The sequence below is a fragment of the Neopelma chrysocephalum genome, unplaced genomic scaffold (assembly GCF_003984885.1).
Source record: "Neopelma chrysocephalum unplaced genomic scaffold, ASM398488v2 Primary Assembly neopelma1_96532, whole genome shotgun sequence".
Taxonomy (NCBI): domain Eukaryota; kingdom Metazoa; phylum Chordata; class Aves; order Passeriformes; family Pipridae; genus Neopelma; species Neopelma chrysocephalum.
Genome location: NW_020925178.1, coordinates 191,761 through 216,118, shown reverse-complemented (window position 1 = coordinate 216,118; position 24,358 = coordinate 191,761).

Here is a 24,358-nt window from a genome sequence, read left to right as displayed (position 1 = left end):
CTTTTGTAAAACTTTAAAAGAGTTTTGCTCTTGTTACTGATAACAATACCATCCTGGGAAGTTTCAAAACTGTTTCGTAGAACAAGGACACCCTTATTTTATCACTAACATTCCAGTTTCCACTCAGGGTAGCCTGTTATCGTACACCTTCCCAAAAAGAACCAGGATCTCTAGGCAACAGAACGACTTCTGCAGGGGGCAGGACTACCCCCTTTTGTCTTCCCTTCTTCATTTTTTCACGCTCTTTGCGCCCCCGCGTCTCCCGTGGAGAGGGAGGGAGGGAGGGAGGGAGGGGGAGGAGGGGGAATAGAGCTTGGGTTCATTCGGAGAAAAATCAAGGAGTCAAATTGCCTTTGCTCTCCTCATGTCGCAACTTTAGGTATGTGGTCTGCAGAAAAAGAACGATACATAGGAGGAGAGGAACAGCTGCAGATGGACACGTTCGGAGGGGGGTGGGGGGTGGGGGTGGTGTAAAACTGGGGAGAAGACAGACAGTCCCCCCACTGCACCGCCTAATACTGCGGCCGCCGCTGCCAGCCCGCCACCCCCCTGGGGTCAGCGCTGCTGCAGGCACGCTGCAAGGGAGAGGAGGGTTGTCAGGGGAAACACCCGCCGCGAAAGTAGAATTACTGAAGGGGGAGGGATAACCCCCCTTAATACCACTCGGGACCATGGCTGTCAGCAGTGCGGGGGAAACAGACCCCCCCGTCGTCCGATGCGCCGGCCCTCGGGGCCGCGGCCATCGCTACCGATGCCGCGCCACCCGTAGCCAGTGCCGCTCAAGTCACAGCGCTGCCCGAGGTCGGTGCCGCGGGCGCCGGGCATGGAGTCGCCTCCGCGCACGGAGTTGCCGCCGGTGCGTACGTGGGCGCGTCGCTCGGAGCCGGGGCTGCCGCAGCCATCCCGCCGGCCCCCGGCTCTGCAGCCTCCCGGCAGCGCGCCGACCGGGGCCACGCACGGCACCGCAACCGCGCACGGAGCCGCTGCCGATGTCGCTGGCCTGCCGCCCCCCGGGTCTGCAGCCCCCGGCAGTGCACCGGCCGGCGCCACACATGACGCCACGGCCGCCGCCGCCCGCCACGCCGGGGCCAGGGTTAGGGCCGGGGTCGCGGCCGGGGCCGGGGCCGCTCCGCCCGGAGCCGGTGCCTGGGACCGCAGCTTCTACCAGTCCGCCGGCACCCAGGGCCGCGGCCGCTGCCGCCGGGGCCGCGCCGCGGTTGCCACTGCCCGCGCAGGCACAGACGGACTCGGCGGCGCCGAGGCTGGACACGGTGCCACCCCGCAGGCACCCGGAGCCATGGCGTGTGAACCCGGCACTGGGTGCACAGCCACGATACCGTCCGGAGGACACGTAGAAAGCTCCTTAAGGTGAAAATCAGTCACTGCGTTCGCAAGATCGTTTCTCGGTCCCTCAATAGCACATTCATGCCGTTGCTGTCCTTGATTATCTGGGACACGTACTGCCGGACCGTCAACACCGCGTTCATCTTGACGGGGCCGCTCGGCTGCCCCCGGCCCCGCTGCGTGACCTCCGATCCCGCTTCTGCTCCCTTCGGCTTCGCCCGGCCCCTCTTCTTTAGCACTCTAATGTCCTCCCAGGCAAAGCAGCCTCTCTCCCATTCCGGACACAACAGTAACAAGCGACAGTAACTTAGCTTGATCGCGTCTAACACCAAGACGCCGTAACAAAACTTTCCAGGCGATAAAAACACGCCTTTCGTTTGCACTCATGGTCTGCCCCCATAGTGACTAGGAAAAAAATTCTCATGAGCTCACCTGTGCCTTACCAAGTGCCAGATGCACTTGGGCTCTCCAGACAACTTATGCCTTCCAAGTGTGGCAGAAACACTTGCGCTCAGGTGTGAAAAAATAATCGGACCCGGATCCTGCAGCGCCCCGCTGCTAAACAGCTCCTGAGTACCAAGACCTCACTGCGCCTCGCCCCGCAACCTAATTACGTCCAGTCGTGATACCCCAGACGACACGGGCAATACTCGACAGTCTTTTTCTGGTTCCTCACACGGGGTACCATTGTCGTTGGGTATCTGTCGTCAGGTCTTGGTCCGTGGGGGAAAGAAAGACGCACGACACACAGTAAGGTGATGAGACACAGTAGGGTGATGAAACAGAGAGATGTCTGTCTGCTCAGCACAGCAGGCAGCCTTTATTGAGATTGCTAACCTCTACTTTCCCACACACACAACATAAACGTATTCTCACAAAACCACCCAGGAATTCAAACACCTGCACATTACCAGTCTTAACCTTGTACTCTTTGCAACTCAAGGCTGTGTCCATGGAAACTATCTAATTAGCTCCACTGCTCCCATGGAACACGGCCTAACTTTTGCAATTCCTCAAACCTTTCAAACTTCAATTGTGGGGCTGCGACTTCACCCCACACAAGCTAAATTGTCTCATTCATTTTTCCACCAGAATGCACGTTCTCTGAAGAGACAATTTCAAATCACCCTTAATCAGGCTCGAGACATAGTCATGTCATGTCCAGACTGCCAACAAATTACTTCAATGCCATCCCAGGAAGGAGTTAACCCCAGGAGACTGATAGCTAATGAGGTATGGCAGACAGATATCACACACATAGCTGAGTTTGGTCGGCTGAAATATGTTCATGTTGCAGTCGACACGCACTCCAGATACATAACTGCCACCGCACATACTGAGGAAAAGGCAAAAGATGTCATAAGGCACTGGCTTAACTGCTTTGCAACACTAGGGACCCCAAAAAAGATCAAAACTGGCAATGGTCCAGCACACATTTCAGCAAAAGTCAAAACTTTCCTAACAGACTGAGGAATCTCTCACTCCACAGGCATACCGCACTCACCCACAGGACAGGTCATGGTAGAGAAAGCACACTGTACCCTAAAAGACATGCTCAAAAGACAAAGAAAGGGGGAGTCCATCTGTAGTCCACAGGAACATCTGTGGAAGGCAACGTATGTCATAAATTTTTTAAATTGTGACAATGCAGAGAAAAGTTGGTATGAGAGACAACACAGACCTCAGGCATTTTCCTCTCCCAAACCACCGGTCATGGTAAAAGACTTAATATCAGGGCAATGGATGGGACCGGTGGACCTCGTGACATGGGGGAGGGGATATGCGTGCATATCTACAGGTAAAGAATTAAAATGGATTCCCTCCAGGTGTGTCAAACCCTATATAGGTACACCTTCACAGCAGCAGCAAGAACCAGAGTGATAATTGAAGAAACTGCAGACAAAGACACATAACTGATGTTTACTAATGAAAATGACCAATGTGGCAAAAATACAGAATCTTATTAAAAGCCATAAGTGTGCATGTGAAGAAAGAATGAGGTGGCTGCCGGTGTGTGTATTAGTGAATGAAAGAGAATTGTGTGAGAGTACAAGCACTTTAAACACTAAGCCTTAAAAAGGTAACACTACCTCACCCACATGGTCATATTAGAAGAATTCAGTTCATAACATTTACCCCCCAATAAACCCTGTTGTTTAAATAAAGTTGAATTTTCCCTGTTCTACACAAACCCTTAGACAAATAAAGGTTAATGTTTCTTGTTTCTCCCAGTTACATAAGTACCACCCAGTTTTATAAAAAACCCTCAGATCAATAAAGTTGTTGTTTATCCCAGTTACACTACACCCCTAAGGGAAATAAAGGTTCAAGTTTATATCAAACAGGTTCAAAAGGTTAAAGACAAAAATTCTAAGAAATAGGTTTGTTGAAGAACCAGGGTGAAGCAGTGAGCTGAGTCACTGTGACACAATGGTAATTGTTAAAGGTTTTACAAGGTTTAAGCATGTACTGTTCTATTATTTGCACTGTTCTATGATTCGTCTTAATAATAAAACCAGGGGAGATGTAGGCAATGTGTTTTAGGAATGCTGGATGAGGCACCCTGGGAGATGTAGTCCCAAAATGTACTCCAACACACATGGGCAGTGGCAAGTCCCATGGTGGTTGGTTAAAAGAATCACGTGTTGTTTTAAAGTGCATATAAAAGATGCTGTTCGCTTCCAATAAACGGATTTGGTTGTTGGGACTCCAACCAACCGGGTCGTGTGGGTTTATTTATTATATTAATAAAGCCACAGGCATAGCAGTTGTCTTTTCTTTTAAGACTACAATTAGTTTCACGATGTAGAATGTAGATGAAACATAGGAACTAATAGAGAGCGTACTGTATGCCCACCTGCAAGAAATTAGCTTACATACCTCAGAAAACTTGATCAATAAGAGATTGTTTTGTCAAGAAGTAAATTAAATTGAAGATTGTTTAAGCTAATGGGAAATTCTAGTTATCTTTAACCAATGCTGAATATATGTGTCTTAGTTGGTCTCAGAACAATTAGTTTAGGGGTCAGGGGTCAACTGGATCAATCATAGATGCTAGGAAATCTGCCAAGTGGAAAGAAGACACGACTGCCCCCCCCCAGAAGAAACAAATGCAAGATGGCAGTCTTGCTCCACGAATGAAATCCAGGATGATATTTGACCCCTGAATTATGACATAATTTGAGGTTGGACTTGTGGGAAGGGGTTTTGATGAATACTGTATTTATATCTGAAATTTGTACTGATTCTTTGATTCATGCATGGCAGAGTACCCCCATGAATCCCCAGCTGGCATATTAAAGAGATGTCCGATCCAATGATTTCTGGTCATTGGGTTTAATTCTTTTGTTTCAACATCAAACCATATCATGAGCTGGAAAGACTCTACTGAAAATCCAGTGCCCAAAAAGCAGACCTTGTAATTGCAGCAGAAACCATGAGGAAGAGGACTGAAGACATCCCTGATATTACATGGGGCCAATTGAAGAAGTTGCACCAAAAAGCAAGTACTATCATGGCAGTGGCAGGTGCTGAACCCAATCCAATTAACACCTACTTAGCCTATTTGGCTGTTGTCTCCAAAAATATTGAAGTAAGACAGTGCCTGAAATATTCAATGGTTTTCAATTTGATTTGTTTTGCCAGTGGTCAACAGCATTATTGGGCTCATGTTCTAAACCCACCTGTTTTTAGATCATTGTCATGGTGGGATCCAGAAGTACCCATTTTAAATAATGATTCTACCTGGACAGGGGATATGTGACTCCTGCTGGGTCATTAATTGAAGGAAGAGAATGGAACCTTGTATAGTTTAAATTTTACTGGCTGGCATAATGATTCTGTTATGATTTGCACTTCATGATTTTATACTTCTCTTGCAACAAGTAATTTAGATGTTAAATTAGTTAATGATAGCTATCGGATTAATGCAACTAATCCTTTATATGCTAACTGCAGTACAAATAGTTTGTAGGGAAAGGATGTTATCGTGGTTTGACCCTAGCCAGATGCCAGGGGCCTATTAAAACCACTCCACTACCCTCCTTCCTCCCCTCTGCAGCTGGGCAGAGGAGAGAGGAAGAAAAAAAACAGCAAAGGAATTTCATGAGTAGAGATAAGGATTGAAAGAAGTGAGTGTTAACAGGCAAAACAAACTCAGAGTGAGGATCAAACTTAAATTTATTACTAACAGAATAAGAGCTAAAGAGTGAAAAATAAAACAGTCTTAAACACTTTCCAACCACCCTTTATCAATGGAGGGGCATAAACATAAAGCACACAGACCAATTTGGTCGGCCATATGTTCAATTTATTATTTAATTAAGTCAACTTTTATACAGTTTAGTTTGTTTTGGGCACATGCTTACAACAAGGTGATTGGATAGCTCAGTCTGTACACACGTCTCATGTCTCCAGTTCATTGGACCTGATGTTCTGTCCACGCGGCCTGAAATCATACTTGGCATGTAGAGGCCTTCATAATTAGGGGCTTTCTAAAATCTGCAGGTGTACCTTTATCTGTACTTTCTCAAGGTTTTCTTGCTATAAACATACTATGTTCTCAAACCTTATAATTAGACACACAGTTAACGAGTATAAACATTACATATTTTCACACAGTCTATAAGTATAAACATTACAGCTTACAACTTCTAAAGTCATGTCAAGCAAGGCCTACAGAAATGCAATAGAAATTGTTCACACAATTTGTATCCTGCAACAACCCCTCCTTCCTTCCATGTTTTCCCTCCTCCCCCTGCATCAGTGCAGGAAGAGAAGTCTACCCACAGGGCAACAGGTCTTCCAAATCTGCTGCACCTGTGGATCACCCTTCCATGGGCTGCAGGGAGCAGCCTGCTCCACCATGGTCTTCACCACGGACTACGGGGGGGCTAAAACTCTGAGTCCTTCCCCTGTCCCGTGGGGTCCCTTCCCACGGGAGACAGTCCTTGATGAACCTCTCCAGCGTGAGTCCATCCACCCCTCGGGCAACAGTTCTTTTCAATCTGTTGCCCCGTGGACGACTTCCTCAAGGGGGTGCAGTCCTTCATGGGTTGAGCTGTACCGACGTGAGTCTCCCACGGGGTCCAGAAGTCCTACACAGAAAAAACTGCTCCGGCGTGGGCTTCCCTCTCCACGGGCCACAGGTCTCCAGCAGGACTTTGCTCCATTTTAGGACTCCCACAGGGGTCACAGCCTCCTTCATGTATTTTCCTGCTCCAGCATGGACTCCTCCATAGGCTGCAGGAGGGTTTCTGCACTCCAGTGGTTCTTTATGGGCTGCAGGGGCTTCAGCTCTAAGTCTTTGCCCTGCATCTGGGGGGGGGAAGTTCCCCCCTTCCCCCCCCCTCCGGCTGCACTGACCTTGGTGACTGCTTGTTCTCCCGGACTGGAATTTCTTCTGCGCAACAACCTTCTCTTCCCTTGTTCTTAAATATGTTATCACAGAAGCGCATCTCATTGGCTCAGCCTTGGCCAGCAGCAGGAAATCCCTCCTGGAACTGGCTGCCATTGGCTTTTCATAGGACAGTGAAAACTTCTACTAGCTTCTAACAGAAGCCACCCTATAGCCCCCCCCACTACTAAAACCCAGCTACAGGTTAAACCCATGACAGATGTGTGTTTCTCTTGTTTTTTCTTATAGTCCTGTGAATCATCTGGGGAGCAATCAAGAAAATGAGAAGAACTGAAGCTAAGGTGCTGGCTGCTCTCATTGTGAAACCGATGTTCTAAAACAAAAAAAGGGGAGATGTAGGAGCAGCTAAACACGACAACACCAGCCACCTAGATAATAGAAGAAGAAAATATTAAAGCACAAATATTGTGGTCCTGAGCCAGCCAGAGCTAAGATTAGTGTGTGTATGAAAAGGATTGCAAGGTCAAGCTGGAAAGCATGATTGTTCTTTGTGGCTGAAGGTGGCCACAGGAGTGTCTGTATGGTAGGTGTGCAGATAAGTAACACCTGGTCTGACTTGATAGCTCAGACCCTTATTCTGTATATAAATGGAGTAATAAAGTTACAAGTGAGTTCTGCCTGGACAAAGTCTGTCTCTTGTGGATTCATTCGCTGCAAAGGGTGCTGAGTGAGGGATTTTGCCACAGTGGACCACACATACCACTCAATGTGCAGCAAGATCTTTTTATCCTGGTACCTTTAGTCTAGGAGGACTCTTAGTCTGTGTTAAATTTGGAAATCAGAGTAGCAATTTTGGCACAGGGTTCCTCCAAGAAAACAACAGTCCTTTCCCCCCAGACAAAATGTCCTTAGCCTCGGTGTCTCAGGTGCAGGGAGTGGGCCACCCTGGGCACTCCATGGGCAGCAAGAGCTTTCTTCATGGCACCTTTTGTCTGGGAGGAATCTTAGTCCGTGTTCAGTCTTGGGAGTCAGACGGGCATTTCAGCGCAGGGTTCCTGCAAGCGAAGGACAGCCTTTTACCCTGGGAAAGAATGTCCTTAGCCTCTGGGTCTCAGGTGCAGGTTGTGAACCACCCAGAACACTGCAGAGGCAGCAAGACCTTTCTATCCTGGCATCTTTTGTCTGGAAGGAATCTTTGTCCGTAATCAAATTTGGGAGTTGGACTGGCTATCTCTGCACAGGGCTCCTCCAAGTGAACATCAGCCCTTTCCCCAAAGAAAACAAGCCTGTAGCCTTTCTGTCTCAGGTGCAGGTGGTGGGCCGCACTGGATACTCCATGGTCAGAAAGAGCTTTCAGTCCTGGAACCTTCTGTCGGGGAGGAATCTTTGTCCGTATTGAGTTTTGAGAATCGGACAACCAATTTTGGCGCTGGGTTCCTGCAAGTGAACAACAGCCCTTTCCCTCAGGTAGGAAAGCCCTTACCCTCACGATCTCAAGTGGTGGGACACCAACAGAACTCAATGTGCAGGAAGATCTTTCTGTCCTGTTACCTTCCCTCTAGCAACCCCCGTCCATTATGGGGGTACGTGGGGGGCGCGGTCATTCCGACTGCCTCCCTTTGGTATGCAGGGTTTCCTATTCCAAAAGGGGGAGGGCAGCCCCCAGGAGCATTCCCAGCTTTTGCCCCATACCCGCAGGAACTAGGCATGCCAAGGAAAGGTAGATCATTCTTGGGGCAGGGTCTTCCTCACTTTGACCCCTCAAGCGTGAAATGCGAAACTTGAGACAGTGATCTCACCGACACAGACACAGAGGCCTCTAGTGAAGAGTCAGGTAGTAGCTCGAAGGAGGGAAAACATCCTGTAGCAGAACTAAAAGCAGCAAATTGGTCAAAGATGTATAAGGTAAAGCAGGATAAGACTGAATCCCCAAAAAACAGTAACTGCCAGGAATGCCACAGACACAATGTCCACCACAAGAGTTGTGGATGCAATTACCAACATGATAAGGCAAATGATAGGTTTTCTTTCTGTAAAAAGAAAGGACACTGGAGAAGGAATTGTCCAGATTTGAAGAGAAGGGGATCAGAGGATTCTTCCCCAGCAGGACCTCTGTTTGTAGCTAAGCTGGGGGAATAGAAAAAACTATCTGTTGACTCCTGTATTCTAAGTCTGTTTCAGGCTCACAACCTGTAAATGTCTCTGCCCTAATTCAGCTCGGGGGGCTGTGGGAAAAACCAAAAGGGGGATACTGTTTTGTTCTGAGTGTGAACTAACAATGTGTCAGAAGTTGACTGTTTGCAGAAAGCCCATTGCAGCAGACAGACCTGAAAGCTGTGCCACCAAAACCCAGGCTGGGAGTAAAACGGATGGAAACAACTTTTGTGCAGAAGTGAACGAATGCCTTTACAACTGCAAGCGAGATACACCAAGACAAGGAGTTTTGGACTGCAATAAGAACTCCTGAAATGAGTCAGGAGTAAGTAAACAAGAAAGACCAATAAGGAAAAGCTTCTGACACGGTTAAGAACTGTTGTAAGATCAACCTGTGACTTCCAAAGGTGGTACATATACAAGAACCAGACAGTGCCATGACTATTGTATTTGTTCTTGTTATCTTCTGTCCTATGTTACTTTTAGGCTTCTCTTACTGTTAGTTTAATTGCAGAAGAATTGAAAGCTTACATCGCTTTTGCTACACTGATTGTTTTAAACTTTGCAACGTTCATATTTGTATATGTTCTGTCCCAGTAGTTTAACAGCAGTTTGTAAACACTGTTAGGAAGATCTGTGTCTCTGGCTTCTGCAGCTTGTAAAAGGATTCCTCCTGAAGAGATGGTTTGATGCAAAGTCCACATAGGATTTTCATGTGATTGCGAGATCAAATGTATGTACCTTATGCCTCTAAAATGCTTTCTCATCCAGTGTCATCTAGGAGTGTGTGAAGGCTGAGTTTCACAGAAGAGAAGTCCTGCATTAGGGCAGAAAGAGGGGTGAGAAGGCGGCTGCAGCACTGCAACGGCACTGGTCCTGTGGACTCTCCCATGGGGCCCTGAGACCTGATTGGCATCTTGCCTGCAATCTTTGAGACAAACTAGTAACATGGTTGTTGGGACAATTTGTTTAGATTGCTTAAATGGTTTGCTTAGAATCACTTCCTGGCCTTATTGTAATATAGCTGTTTTGTTAGTGTTCACATACACATGAGGATGCTTTTATCCATGGAGGCAAGAGGTACCTGCACTACTACTCCATGAGTTGGAGATGATTGACTGCAGTCAGGGGCAGACTGTGGCAGGATGGCCTGTCCCCTGATAAGGCCTGGAATCTGTCCAGAGAGTGTAAACTCCCTGTGATGAGCTACTGGCACTGCCAGGGTGCTCTTTGGTGTTGCATCCAGATGCAGCCTGCTTCTGGTAAGCTCCTGACTGGCCTATTAGATCTGTGACTGGCAGTTAATCACTTTATGTGGTAAAAGCTTGAGTCCCTCTCACACAGTCAAGATGCAGGAATTCCAAGATTTGGGGTTCCTGTGAGATTGTCATCGGACAGAGAGTCACACTTCATCAACTCACAAAACACAAATAAACAGGGTTTGTCAAGAAACATCTATGATGTGGGTTCAGGCCTTGCCTATGGCCATATTAAAGATACACATACAATCCAAAGCAGAAAACAACATGCTCCCTATTTGCATAAGGGAAAGTTAATCTGCAAAATTGTTTAATGGTTTAAGTTCTGCTTTGCAGGAACTGCAGAGATTCATTGTGTCATCTAGACCTATGGGACTGGACACTCTTGTTCATCTGTTCCAGCCCAGAAACTGAGCCTATGTTAAACAATGAGACTGAAACCCCTGCAAACCAAACAGAAAGAACTGTTCCAAGTTCAGCAGACCATCTCCATCATGGTCAGAGTTGTTGGCAAAAACCCTGGATTTGCTACCCAGAAGGAAGAAAGCCTCTGTTCCTGAGACAAGTGAAACAACAGAGACTGTTACAAGGACTGTTAAAATGATATTTTAACTTTTTCTGTGTGTATTGTCTAATACCACCAGTAACTATGAATTGAGTTTAGAACCAAAATTTACATTTGGCTTTAGTAAAATGTACCCAGTATTCTTCATGAAAGTGAGTGCTGGATTTGCACTATGGATTCGGCTGAAATTTGGCAACAAGTTTAAATTATATATTGGGTAATTCCTGAGGATGTCTCATGAGGTTTACAGAGATATCTTCTACAAACTTACTTCATAGTTACTGAACTGAACCTGGATAAAACAGCTATACATGTTAGTTGTATATGGTGTTAGATCTGCATAATAGCTTGTTGTATGGCTAGTGTTGTAAATATTAGTCATCTTACTAGTATGATGTTAAGTATAAGTGGTAGAGGCTAGACAAGATCTTTGAGTCTTGTCCAGTCTCTAAAGGGGGGACTGTTGCTGTGGAGTTTTTGATTTTTTAATTTTTATAGGCTTTAGAAGTAGTTATGTAGTGAATGTAGATTTTAAAGTAGCTGTATTATCCCTCACCCTTTAGCACAGTAGTTTATACATTTTCCCAACACTGTTCCCCTTCCCATATCAAAATTCCGTTAAGTCCGTTTGCTGTTTAGTCTTCTCTTCAATGTAGGTTTGCAGAAAGCACCTTAACGCCTGTCCCAAGAATGTAAACATGGGCACAATGACCTTCAGGCCCAGAACTTTGGACAGCCTCCAAGGACTGCATGTGCTGCTGAAGAAGAAGATGATGAAAGAGGGGTCCCAAACTCTCCCAGACTCAATTCCCAAAGGGGTGTGCTGGGGGGCGGAATGGGGCAGAACCGGGGGGCAGATAGACCTGGTATTGGATGGGTTAACACCTTAAATTGTGGAACCCCCTGGACACAGGGTGCGACAGATGTATTCCCAGAGCCTGGTGGCTCATTAAAGCTTTCTGTTTTCTTATCTTATCTTATACCCTAATTTGGCCCGGAGTCTCTTTTTCAGCGGTCTCTTTTAGGCAACAAATCATAGTCTGTATTCAGTTTTGGAGTCAGACTGCCAATTCCAACACAGGGCTCTTGCAAGCGGACGAGAGCCCTGTCCCTCAGGTAAAAAAGTCCTTACCCTCAGGGTCTCAGGTGCAGGTGGTGGACCACCCACAGCACTCAATGTGCAGCAAGATCTTTCTGTCCTGTTACCTTTAGTGTGGGAGAAATCTTGGTTTGTATTCAATTTTGGGACTCGTATCTGCTATATCAGCGCAGGACTCCTACAAGTGAATGACTGCCTTTTCCCGAAGGAAAGAAAGCCTATAGCCTTTGGGTCTCAGATGCAAGTGGTGGGTCACTCAGAGCACTGTACGGGAATGAAGAGCTTTCTATCCTGGCACCTTTTGTCTGGAAGGAATCCTCGTCCATGTTCAATTTTGAGAGTCAGACCAGGTATCTCAGCACAAGGCTCCTGCAAGTGAATGACAGCCCTTTCCCTCAAGCACAGAAGCCCTTACCCTCTGGGTCTGATGTGCAAGGGTGGGATACCCAGGGTGCTCAATGTGCAGCAAGGTTTATCTGTCCTGGCATTTTTTGTCTGGGAGGAATCTTTGTCCGTATTTGATTTTGGGGGTCGGAATGCTAATTTCAGAGCAGACAACAGCCATTTCCCCCAGGAAATTTTGTCTGGGAAAAATCTTAGTCCACGTTCAATTTTGGGAGTCAGACTGGCAATCTCGGTGCAAGGTTCCTGCAAGCAAATGACAGTCCTTTGTCTCAGGTAGTGTTGTCTTAAACTTTAAGAACCAAAAAAGTCTACAGGCAAATTTAGTATTGAGATAACATAAGGAGTGGTCCATTAATGAAGGTCTTCATGCGCAAGGGAGTATGAATGGCCCAAGCATCCCCCAGGCAGTGGCTCTACAATTTTATAGTATTGTCCATCCAATCCCAGAACTATCCTCCCCCCAGATCCTACCCCAGCACGCCTCTTTGGAATGGAATCAGGGGGCCTCAAGACCCCTGTCCTTCATCATCTTCCTCTTCTTCATGGCACGTTCTGTCTTTGCAGCCTCCCCAAGGTTTCCAGGTTTGAAGGTCACTTTGACTATGATGGTATCCTGTTGTTCAAGCCTGGGGTGCAAATGTTCTTAAACAGAAAGAAGACCTGCCTTGAAAGGAGTCTAAACAAACCTAAAGAATTTAGAAAATTCAATATGAAATAGGGTAATAGGGTTGGGTAAGTGTAGACTACAATTCTAAAGTGTGACAGACTTTATAATTATACTAAAAATCTACATTTACTACACAGCTACTTTAAAATCTACAAAAAGCTAAAAATCCTAAAAATCCAAAGGCATCAGTCCCCCCTTTTAGAGGTGGACAAAGCTCTATCTTGTCCAGTCTCTACCACCTATAATTAGCATTGTCATACCAGAAAGATGACTAACACCTACAACATTATTCATACAATAAGCTATTATGCAGATGTAAATATATATATATATATACACACAATTAACATGAACAGCTGTTTTATCGACGTCCAGATTGGTAACCATGAAGGAAGTTTATAGAAGATGTCTCTGTAAACCTAATGAGACATCTTCAGGAGTTGCTCAATGTAGAATTTAAGCTTGTTGCCAAATTTCAGCCAAATCCATAGTGCAAATTCAGCAATTGCTTTTATGAAAAATATTGGATTCATTTTACTAAAGCCAAATGTAAATGTTGGTTCTAAATCTGATTCACAATTACTGATGATTAGGTAACACACAGAAAAACTGTTTAAACATCATTTTAACAGTCCCTGTTCTTCCACTTGTCTCAGTGAAACGAGAGCCAGACCTTAAAGAGTTAACTGAGATATCTTGGTCTGCTAAGAAACCCCCCAACACCTTTTCTGCTGCTAAGAGCTGTTCTGTTCTGCTCACTGGACCTAAACTAAGAAGAATACTAGAAATGGTATACAATCAATCTAGAGGTAATAAATTACAGGTAAACAACAACTGGTGGGGTTGTTAATGGGACAAAGTAACCCTGATATCAGAAAAAGGTTACAGAAAATTGATCATCCGGCTAACAAAAATTTGGAAGTATTAATGAATGAGGCTTGGAAGGTGTATAACAAGAGAGAGAAAAGAGAAGATAGAAAACTTGCAAGGGCTGTGGTGGCTGCTCTAACTCAAAATTCAAAGATACCAGGACAGAATATTAAGGGTTGTGGTCGAGGACAGGCAATATGAGGGAGAGGAGGTTTACCTTTCCAGCAAGTAAGAGTGGGACAAAATCAGTGTGCCTATTGCATGCAAGAGGGACATTGGAAGTGAGACTGCCCTAAATTGGCAAATAGAAACTCGGAAGGGGTTGTCATCACTCACCAGGATACTGAATGAAGGGGACCGGCTGGTTTATCCCTAGCAGACCCGCTGGTTAAAATTGAGCTAGGGGAAGAAAAGGAAAAATTAGATTTTTTAATCGACACTGGAGCTACATTTTGTTTTAAATCAAGAACTGATACCTAAAAGTGATAAATTTGTTCAGGTCATTGGGGCAACAGGCCAAGCAGAAAAAGCCTTCTTTTTGAAACCCCTAAAGTATAAAATTGGAAAGTAAATGGGAATACATCAGTTCCCATATTTACCAAATTCATCAAAGCCCCTATTAGGTAGAGATTTGCTGGAAAACATGGAAGCTATGATTAAATTTGAACAAGGCAAAACTGAATTTTAAGTAAAAGAAGAACAATTATTAGCAACCTTGAGTTTGACTATGAGCTGTTGTCATGGTAGACATAGAGTTAAGATTGTATGTAATGTATTATACTATATATTTATTTGTACAGTCTTGTAATATATATATCCCTTTCCCCCCATTTTGGGTCTCGTGTGGTGTCTGGAAACTCATCTCACACTGGGTTGAGATGTGGGAGGGGGGCTAGAACAAGGGAATTGGATTTTGGGACTTCAAACCATGACAGTTGTGTAAAACCAGAACAAAACAATCAAGATATTGACCAAATTATAAATCAAGTATATCCACTGGTGTGGGCCACTGACACACCAGGTAAGTCAAAATGGGCAACTCCTATTCAAATAGAACTACAGCCAGGAGCTAAGCCAGTGGCTAAGAAACAATATCCACTGAGGCTAGAAGAAAGGAAAGGGATTGAACCAATAATTGAAAACTTTTTGAAGTTAGGACTCTTGATAGAGCGTGAATCAGACTTTAACACTCCAATTCTCCCAGTCAAGAAACCAAATGGGACTTATAGGCTAGTTCAAGATTTAAGAGCAGTAAATGAGATAGCTAAAACCATACACCCTGTGGTTGCAAATCCTTATACACTTTTAACAAAATTAAGGGACAATTTAATTTGGTTCACAGCGTTAGATTTAAAAGATGCCTTTTTCTGTCTACCCCTAGATCAGGAAAGCCAAAAGATATTTGCTTTCGTATGGGAATCTGTTAGCAGTGGGAGAAAAAATGCAAATAACTTGGACAGTGTTGCCTCAAGGGTTTAAGAACAGTCCCACCCTATTTGGTAATCAGTTAGCTAAAGAGCTAGAGCAATGGCAACAGCCACCAGGAGATGGCATTCTTCTACAATATGTGGATGATCTCCTAATAGCAACTAAAACAAAAGAAGATTGCATTCAGTGGACTATATGTCTCTTAAATTTCTTAGGTTTAAGTGGTTATCGAGTTTCTCAACAGAAAGCTCAGCTGGTCCAGGAGAAAGTAATGTATCTGGGATACAAAGTTTTGGGAGGACAACACTCTCTGGGAACAGCAAGAAAGGAAGCCATCTGCCAGACACCCAAACCACAAATGGTGAGAGACCTACGAGCCTTTCTAGAAATGACAGGTTGGTGTTGTTTATGGATATATCAGTATGGACTAATTGCAAAGCCTTCATATGACCTGCTGAAAATAACCAAGGGTAACCTAGTCTGGACCCCTGAAGCAAGCGAAGCCTTCAAATGGCTGAAGTGAGAGCTCATGAGGGCTCCGGCATTTGGATTGCCTGACATAACAAAACCCTTTTGGTTGTTCTCGCATGAGTGACAAGGAATGGCTCTAGGTGTCCTGGCTCAACAACTAGGGCAATATAAAAGAGCAGTAGCCTACTTCTCCAAACAATTGGATGAGGTAAGCAAAGGATGGCCCATCTGCCTGAGGGCAGTAGCAGCAGTAATCATGAATATAGAAGAAGTCAGGAAACTTACAATGGGACAGAAAAGGACTGTATTGGTGTCCCATACAGTATCAGCAGTACTGGAACAGAAAGGAAATCATTGGCTGCCACCCTCCCGATTCCTGAAATATCAAGCAATCCTGGTTGAATCAGACAACATAACCATTCAGGTGACTAATATTGTCAACTCAGCTTCATTCCTAGAAGGAAGAATCTCAGCTGAACCTGTTGTGCATGACTGCCTGGAGACCATTGAAGCAGTGTACTCCAGCCACCCAGATCTCAAAGAAGAGCCACTCCAAGATGCAGACAATTGGTTTTCAGACGGTAGCAGTTTTGTAAAACAAGGTGTGAGAATGGCTGGCTATGCAGTAACCACAACAGAACAGGTAATTGAATCAAATCCTTTACCTACAGGGACTTCAGCCCAGAAAGCAGAACTAATAGCTCTCATTCGAACTCTTGAACTGGCAAAAGGAAAGTGAATTAACATTTGGACTGATTCTAAATTTGCCTTTGCCATTGTACATGCTCATGGAGCAATTTGGAAAGAGCAACGGCTATTGACTGCCCAAGGAAAAGCTGTGAAACATGCAGAAGAGATTCTACAATTGCTAGAAGCCGTCCAGCTCCCATCATAAGTGGTTATAATGCATTGCTGGGGACACCTGAAAGGCAACACTGTCCCAGAAATAGGAAACAGGAAAGCTGATGCAGAAGCTAAGTTAGCTGCTGCAAGGGGTAAAGAACTACCAGTAGCAGCCCTAGTGCCAGAAAAACTAGACACAGATCAACAGGTAGGATATCAGGAGACAGATTATAAATGGATACATGAAAATGGAGGTAAGCTGTTAGACAGTGGATGGGGTCAACTAAAAACAGGTCAGTTAACATTACCAGAAAAATTAGTGTGGCAATTTGTAAAAACAGAACATGATAAAACTCATTGGGGCTTGGATCCACTCTATCAGCATTTAAGGACCAGAGTGGCAGGACCAAATTTATTTACCACCATAAGGCAAGTCACATCTCAATGTGAACTTTGTTTGAAAAATAACCCAAATACTGGAATAAAAATACATCAAGGGGCAATAAGCAAAGGGCATTTCCTAGGTGAAATTTGGCAAATTGATTTCTCTGAACCCCACCCCCTCCCCCCTTTCGCAGTAGAAGCGGCGGGAGCCGCTGCCGAGCGGTCAGGGGTGGCAGCAGCTCCCCCGCTCCAAGCGGCGGCAGCTCCGTTTGCAGCGGCCAAAGTGCCCACAGCGGCAGTGCAGGTAGGGGCAGCTCCTGCCTCTCCGCTTGCAGTGGTGGCTGTGCCGCTTGTGACAACGCTGCTTGTAGCAGCGCAGAGATCAGGCGTGGGGTGGCCAGCGGCCGCTCCGCTCACAGCCGCCATGGCAGCCGCCGCTGGACCCGCGGCGGCGGTCATAGTTCTCTCCACGAGACCTGCAGCCCCGCCTGCACTTGTACCCCTCCCAGGTCCTGCACTCCGGTCGCGGTGTCTACAGGGGCAGGTCCTGGGCCCACCAGTCCTGTGGCCGTGGCAGCACCTGGGGGCCTCCCTCCTCGCATATTCGGAGTGACTAACAAATCTCTATCCTCATCGCTCGGGCTACCAGCATAGATCTGACTGGTAAGGGAATAGCTTTCATGATGTTCCTTTTATCTCCCTGTATGATCAAACACTCTATTTCTATAGGAGCTTTTTCTGATGACCTATACTCCTTTTTCCCTTCTTGATGATAATACCAATGCTGTAATAAAAAGCCCAGAGGTCCCATTGGGATCCCTTATGTTGTGGACTCAACACAACCCATAATAATAACTATTAGGCAGGAAAAAAACAGCAGCAAAAAAGTTTATGGGACCAGGTTCAAACTCAGGCCCTTTTGATTATGAGGCAAGGTCTGCAATACCTTGCCACCAGCAACTTCAAGCAAGGGCAGGCTATACGGGAGAGGTCTTAGAGAGAAGGCGTTCCCTTTTTCTTTTGGCCATACAAAGCCAATCCAAAAAATCCCTAGCGAATCCAGGCAGTGGTGCAGCCTGCGGCCGCTGCACCCTCCCTTACCTTAGAGAAGTTGCGGGGGAGCTTCCACCAGCTCCCCTTTAACTGAGGATGGGCCAATCAAACTGCACCTGCCTGGGTGAAACGCCAAGTGGAGAAAACCCTCTATGACGAGCCACTCCACAACGGTGGAACCGCAAGTAGCTTCGCTTCCTGCTTTCTCCACCGGACAGACACCCACTAGCCTCTCTAGCTGGGTCAAACTTTTGCCCACGGGCTAGGGAAAATAACCGACTTTCACCACACTAAGAGACCCGCACAAGAAAGTCACACCCCAGTCCTAACCAAGTACTTCCAATTTCTGGAAAAAATGATTTTACAGTTGCTAGCAAAATTAACCAAAAAGAGCTGCTCTTTATCTTAGCTCTGTGTGGTTCCCAGGAGCTGGGCTTCTCAGGATCGGTGTGCAGGGAATTCTCTAAAATATGCCAGCAGAAGAAGAATTTCTTGCAGGATGAAATCTCCCGATCTGAAGAAGTCACAGGTCCCAAGATTCCCACCTTTTGGGCTCCAGCTGTTGCCTTAAAGATGGAGAGCCAAAAAAGACTCCAGGCAAATTTAGTATACGGATAAGGACCAGTCCTTTAATGAAGGCTTTTATTACCCCCGAGGTCTCAGGTGCAGGGGGTAGGACACCCAGGGCACTAAATGTGCAGCAAGAGCTTTCTGTCCTGGCACCTATTTTCTGGGAGAAATCTTCATCTGTGTTCAATTTTGGGAGTTGTATTGGCAATTTGGCACAGGGCTCCTGCAAGCGGACGACAGCCCGTTCCCCCAGGTAAGAATGTTGTTTCCCTTGAGGTCTTAGGTGCAGGTGGTGGACTACCCACAGCACTCCACGGGCAACAAGACCTTTCTGTTATGGCATATTTTATCTGTGAGGAATCTTCATCCATTGTAGGGAACATGTCCCGAGGTGCAACAGGTAGGCACCGAAGCTAGGGGACATGCGCAGAGCCAGACCCTCCTATTGGTTAAGAGTCACGTGGGATCAAGGTATAAAAAGGCGCGCGTTGTTTGAATAAACCTCTTTGTTTACCACCTCACAGAGAGCGTGCCATGATTTCTTTATTATATAAAGGCAGCGTCCACGTGGACGCTACAATCCATATTAAATTTTGGGTGTCGGACCAGCTATTTTGGTTCAGGGCTCCAGGAAGCAAACAACAGCCCTTTCCCCCAGGGAAGAAACCCTGTAGCTTTTAGGTCTCAGTTGCAGGTGGTGGGCCACTCAGAAGACTGCACAGGCAGAAAGATCTTTCTTTCCTGATGCTTTTTGTCTAGGATGAATCTTCATCCATATTCAGTTTTGGGAGCGGGACTGCCAATTTCAGCACAGGGCCCCTGCAAGCGAATGACAGCCCGTTCCTCCAGGAAAGAAAGCATGTAGCCTTTGGGTTTAAGGTGGAGGTGCTGGGCCACCCTGGGCATTTCATGGGCAGGCAGAGCTTTATGTCCTGGCATGATTTCTCTGGGAGGAATCTTCATCCGTGTGATGCCAAAAAGAAAACTCAGGGAGAAAAAACTCCGAGACAACTTAGTTTTGAAGGTGAGATAAGGAAAGGATTTAATTTGTGCCTCTAAGGCATAGGGTTACAAGATGCACGTGCCCCTTCTGCCTTAGGTGTTACAATTTATAATATTGTCTGTCCAATCCCAGGTTTTATCCACCCTCTGGCTTTTGCCCTGGTCCACCCCCGGTCCCGCCTCTTGGGAATTAGGGCTGAGATCTTTGAGACCCTTTTCTTCATCATTCTCATCTTCCTCAGCGCACAAAGGGCACATGGTCACCCAGTTCTTGACTGTACTCTTGCAGTTCAGGCCAGGATTAGATGTCCTCAAACAGAAGAGGCCTATCTTAAAGAGAGACTAAACATTTCTAATGGAATTCAGGGGATATTTGATATGGGGAATTGGGGTAAAGGGGTTGGAGAATGTGTGTAGTTGCTGTGCTAAGAGTAAGGGACAGGGTAAAGGAATACATGCTGCTGTTTCTAAAATCTACTTATAAAGCTTATAAAAATTAGAAAAATCAAAAAATTAAAAGGACCTTAAGGCATCAGTGTTAAATTTGGGGAGTCATACCAACTATCTCGGCGCAAGGCTCCTGCAACAGAATGACAGTCCTTTCCCCTAGGAAAGGAAGCCCTTAGACTCAGGGTCTCAGGTTTAGGGGGTGGGACACCCAGGGCACTCAATGTACAGCAAGATCATTCTGTCCTGGCATTTTTTGTCTGGGAGGGATCTTCGTCAGTATTCATTTTTGGGAGTCAGACTGCCAATTTCAGTGCAGGGCTCCTGCAAGAAGACGACAACCCTTTCTCCCAGGTAAGAAAGCCTTTACCCTCAAGGTCTCATGTGCAGGAAGTGGACCACAAACAGCACTCCATGAGCTTTCTGTCCTGGCACTTTTTGTGTGGGAGGAATCTTTGTCCATGTTCAATTTTGGGAGTTGATATGGCAATTTTGGTACATGACTCCTGCAAGCAAATGACAACCCTTTTCCCCCAGGAAAGAAAGCCGGTAGCCTTTGGGTCTCAGGTGCAGCTGGTGGGTGTATTGGGTCTGGTTGAGCTGGAGTTCATTTCCCCATAGTAGCCCTCACAGTGCTGTGCTTTGCATTGGCAGCTAGAAGGATGCTGATAACACACCAGTTTTTTGGCTACTGCTGAGCACAGCATCAGCACTGTAACATTCCTTCCTCAGTTGAGGGCAAGATCCTGGGAGGGGACACAACCAGGCCAGCTGACCCAAACTGACCAAAGGGATATTCCAGACCATATGACGTCAGCTCAGATATAAAAGTTAAGGCAAGGAGCAGGAAGGCAGGCATTCATTGTCTCCAATGACTGCCTGCTGAGAAACCGTCATGTGTACTGAAGCCCTGCTTCTTGGGAGTGTCTGACCATAGCTGCTCAAGGGAAGTAGAGAATAAACTGTGCTACCTTTTGCTTTACTTTTGTACCCGCAATCTTCTGCTTTGCCTTTGCTTTAAATAAACTGCCTTATCCCAACCCACGAGATGTTTTTTCCACTTTACTCTCTCCCCTGTCCAGCTGGGAAGAGGAGTGATAGAGTGGGCACCTGGCATTCACCCAACGTAAACCCACCACAGTGGATGCCCACGGGAACTCCATGGGCAGAAAGAACTTTCTATCCTGGCACTATTTGTCTGGGAGGAACCTTTGACCAAGTTCAATTTGGGGAGTTGGAGTGTCAATTTTGGAACTGGGCTCCTCCAAGCAAATGACAGCCCTTTTCCACAGGACAGAATGTCCTTAGCCTTGGGGGTCTCAGCTGTGGGTTTTGGACCACCCACAGCACTCCACATCATCAAGACCTGGCATATTTTGTCTGGGAGTAATCAATGTCCATTTTTAATTTTGGGTTTTGGACTGTGTCATAGGTTTACTTGTTCTAAAAAACCAAACAGAAATTTTTCTTTCCCCTGCGTCACTGTAAAAGAAAGATGTTGAATGGGGGAGGGTGGTTTTGCCTTGGGTGATTGATCTACACAAAAGAACTAACTGGCAGAACTGCATTCCAAGCTAAGGCTGGGGGGGGTGATGAGTTTTTTGGGGGTTTTTTTCTCCTCTCCTTGGAAACGAGGACACTTCACTTTTACCTTAGCTCAGGCAAGGTGTGTGTTGAGGGGGATTCGGAGGTAATTTTTTTCTCGGCCTGGTCATCTGGCTGTTTTCTGGCTCTGGTTTTGCCTTTGTTTCCTGCATCCTGTTCTGCCCCCAGACCGGACCTGCTCGGAATTCATTGGAGAGGTTTGACCCATCTGCAGAGGAACTTTTTGGGGAGGAGGTCGCCCTTTTCCCTCCTCCGCTCCTGTGTTTGGCAGTGGTTTGTGCTCATCGATGAAGGAGGGGGAAATCCCAGCCACAGCCAGCTACAGACAGCATGAGTTTTGTGGGAAGAACCTGCCTTCTTTCCCCTTTTCCCCTTCCCTTTCTCAGTGTGGGGGGAAGACCTCCATTTTCGGCCTCTCCCGTGAACCGGGGCCCCACACGGTAGCTGCCAGAGCCCAACAGCGCCCCCTGCCAACTAACACAGAGCAACTGCAGGCTCTGCTCCTCCAGTGATCCAACAGCACCCCCTGCCGATCGTGATTAGAATTGCACCAAAGGACAGGACAATCCTGGGTACAGGATTATTGTTTGGTTGGTTTTCTGCGTTCTTTTGTTGTTTTGAAAATACACATATATCCTTTAATAAAGGGCTGTTATTTTTTCTTTCTCCATACTTCCTCAATTGGAGCCTCTTAATTTCAGATTTACAATTGCTTAGAGAGAGGAGCTTGGTCTACCTCATAACTCATCCTCCTTAGCAAAACACTTCAGTCTCATTAAACTGAGACAGACTGGTTGTCTCAGCACAGGACTCCTGCAAGCGAAGGACAGCCCTTTCCCTCAGTAAAGAAAGCTTGTAGCCTTTGGGTGTAAGATACAGGTGGTGGGTCACCCTGGGCACTCAAGAAGCTCGAAGAGCTTTCTGTCCTGGCACCTTTTGTCTGGGAGGGGTCTTCATCTGTATTCAGTTTTGGGAGTCGGACTGGCAATTTCAGCACAGGGCTCCTTCAACTGAATGAAAGCCTTTTCCCCAGGAAAGAAAGCCCTTTCCCTTGGTCTCTCATATGCTGCTGGTGGGACACCCATGGGCAGAAAGAGCTTTCTGTCCTGGCACCTTATGTCTGGGAGGAATCTTTGTCTATATTCAATTTTTGAAGTCAGATTGGCAATTTCAACGCAGGATTCCTATAAGCGAACGAGAGCCCTTTACCCCAGGAAAGAAAGTCCTTTTCATCGCTCTCTCATATGGTGCTGGTGGGCCACCCTTGGCACCCCATGGACAGGAAGAGCTTTTTGTCCTGGCACCTTTTGTCTGGGAGAAATCATAATCCGTTTTCAGTTTTGGGAGTCAGACTGGCACTTTCAGCATGGAGTTCCTGCAAGCAAACGACAGCCCTTTCCACAAGGAAAGAAAGCCCTTAGCCTTGGTCTCTCATGTGCTGCTAGTGGACCACCCTGGCCACTCCATGGGCAGCAAGAGCTTTTTGTCCTGGCACCTTTTTTCTGGGAGGAATCTTTGTCCATATTCAAGTTTGGGATTCGGTCTGTCAGTTTCAACCCAGGGTTCCTGCAAGCGAACAACAGCCCTTTCCCCTAGGAAAGAAAACCCTTCGCCTTGGTCTGTAAGGTGCAATTGGTGGGCCACCCTGGGCACTCCAGGTGCAGTTTTGACAGAGACAATGCTGTGTTTCTCAAAGTGGAAAATTACTTAATGGTCTGCATGATAGCATGTGTTTTGTCATGGCTGAACACAGCCACCACGTGATGCGAGTGTGAATGTGTGGCATCCTGGTTTAGGATGATCCTGGGAATTCTGGTTAACTAAATGACAACACCAGGTACTGTTTAAGAATGAATAAAAGGGGAACGCTGAAAAAGATCGGTGGAGAAATCCCTAAATCAACTTCTTTGTGTGTATTCAGCCTCATCATTTCAGCTCCTATACCTTTTGTCTGAGAGGAATCTTTGTCTGTGTTCAATTTCATGACTCGGACCGGCAATCTCGGCGCAGGACTCCTGCAAGTGAAGGACAGCCCTTTCCCCCAGGAAAGAATATACTTAACCTCTGGGTCTGAGGTGCAGGTTGTGGACAAATCACAGCACTGCACGGGCACCAAGACCTTTCTATCTTCACATATTTTGTCTGGGAGAAATCTTTGCCCATGTTCAATTTTGGGAGTCAGACCGGCTATCTTGATGCAGGGCTCCTGCAAGTGAAGGACAGCCCTTTCCCCAAGGAAAGAAAGCTTTTTTTGGGGGGGTATCAGTTGTAGATGGGCCACCCTGGGCACTTCATGGGCAGGAAGAGCTCTGCGCCTTTTGTCTGGGAGGAATCATTCTCAGTATTCAATTTTGAGAGTCAGACTGCCAATTTTGGCGTATGACTCCTGCAAGTGAAGGATAGCCCTTTCCCCCAGGAAAGAAGGCCTGTAGCCTTCCGGTCTCAGGTGCTGGTGGTGGGCCACTCAGGGCAGTGCACAGTCACCAAGAGCTTTCTGTGCTGGCACCTTTCGTCTTGAAATAATCTTGGTCTGTGTTCAATTATTGGAGTCGGACCTGCAGTTTCAATGTAGGATTCCTGCAACTGAAGGACAGCCCTTTCCCCAGGAAAGAAAGTCCGTAGCCTTTGGGTCTCAAATGCAGGTGGTGGGGCACTCAGAACATTGCATATGCAGCAAGAGCTTTCTGTCCTGGCTTTTTTTGTCTGGGAGTAATGTTCATATGTATTCAATTTTGGGAGTCAGACTGGCTATATTGGTGCAGTGCTCCTGCAAGGGAAGGACAGCTCTTTCCCCCAGGAAAAGGGCTTACCCTCGGGGTCTCAGGTTCAGGTGGTG